General features: G+C 48.8%; 1 pseudogene; it reads left to right on the top strand.

Annotated features, from left to right (window-relative positions):
• The window catches only part of LOC107105188, a 30400-nt pseudogene extending 29022 nt beyond the window's left edge, over positions 1-1378 (top strand).
• The last annotated feature ends 218 nt before the right edge of the window (positions 1379-1596 follow it).

Below are 1596 nucleotides of genomic sequence, written 5' to 3'. Positions count from 1 at the left end.
CATTATAGTGTAGGCTTCAAGGAAAAAAACTACAAAATGGCGGCGCCAGTACTGGATTTTTTTCTTTCTATTTTATTTTAATTTTTGGCATCGATCCTAGTTTTTTTTTTAGTTACTATTGGTTTGCTCCCGCTCCCGCCTGCTCCCGTTAATGTTTAATCCTGTACCGTCCCAATCACGTGATCGTTACTAATACTGACTCCCATCCCACGGGATTTCCGTGACCAGTGGGATTCCCGAAAAAATGTCAGTCTGTACTTAACACTCCTCAGAATCTCAGAAGGTGAAAACGCGCTGCAGGAGCTGCAGGATGCTCAACCTTTGACTTTTCATGTAAACCTGCTGCTTCTGCTGCTCAGAGCGCGTACGATGTGAACGTAGCATAAATGCTAAAACTGAGCTGATGTGTAATTTATCGCTTTTAAGGGAGTAAATGAAAGATGAATCAGATTTGGTACAAAAATACTAAAGATTTTACTTTTAAACATTGTTCTGCCTTAATGTGCTCCCTCCTGAACGAGAAGCTGGACTCCCTCCTCCAGACTCTTAACGCAGAGTGCCAGTCTCTGCCCCCGCTCCCCCACTGCACCCCTCCCATTGTAGAAGAGGAGCAAGAGGAGGATGAAGACGAGGATGAGGAGGAGGCCAGCGAGGAGAGCCTGACGGAGCCTAAGCGGAAGCTGGAGGAGGAGGAGACGGAGAAAGGAGCAGGAGGAGGCTCCCCCCAGCAGCTGTTCAGGAGCAGGGAGCAGCTGATGCTCCGAGCCGACAGCCTGAAGAAGGCGGTGCGGCAGATCATAGAGCAGGCTGTGAGAGGTGAAGCAGCTGCTGCGTATTCACACCCCTAATCTGTCAGCTTCACGTTAAAACGTTTAACAGGAAATGTGGGACGCGTCCAACAGGTTTCATTCCTTCATTTACCAGCTTCTTTATCCCCCAGCATGCTGCTGCCACCGCCGTGTTTGAACGGTGTTTTTTCTGACCCAAATGGCTTCATGTCTGTCATTTCCTGTTTCAGTTATAAAAAGGGTGTGAATACTTTTGCAGAGCGGTTCTGGTTATTGTTACTAAACGTGCAGCGCGGCGTTCTCATTCCTCCTGCGTTTCCTGTCATCAGTGGTAGATGACCAGAACGCCCACGCGGATGACACGGAGCTCCCATCGCCCCTGGAGTTCAGGAAGGACAGCGAGGACGAGAACAGGGACAGCGAGAAGGACGAAGACACCAAGGAGCTGGAAGCCATGTCCTGTGAGTGTTTTAAGGTCGGAGGAGGAGAGAACGGAGAGGAGCTGGACGCAGCGCTCTGTGCTGCTCAGGCTCATGGAAAAATGCTCTGCTGACGCAAATCAGACTTCCTGTCATAAATAAAGGCAGAGATCAGAGCTGAGAGGAGAGGAGAGGATCGTTGCTGCTCTAATGTTCCACCTCCTGCTCCAGGCTCAGCTCTTCATCTCATTCTAACTTTCTGCAACTTCTGTTGAGTTAGAGAAGAGCTTCAGAAACCAGATAGAGTCTACAGGTCTGCTTTCTGTTCAGCCGAGCCCAGGATTCATTCATTCATTCATTCATTCATTCATTCATTCATTCATTCATTC

The sequence above is a fragment of the Cyprinodon variegatus genome, unplaced genomic scaffold (genome assembly GCF_000732505.1).
Source record: "Cyprinodon variegatus isolate N-32 unplaced genomic scaffold, C_variegatus-1.0 Scaffold2130, whole genome shotgun sequence".
Taxonomy (NCBI): domain Eukaryota; kingdom Metazoa; phylum Chordata; class Actinopteri; order Cyprinodontiformes; family Cyprinodontidae; genus Cyprinodon; species Cyprinodon variegatus.
Note: the sequence above shows the minus strand (reverse complement) of the source record. Positions and strands in the feature narration are given on the sequence as shown.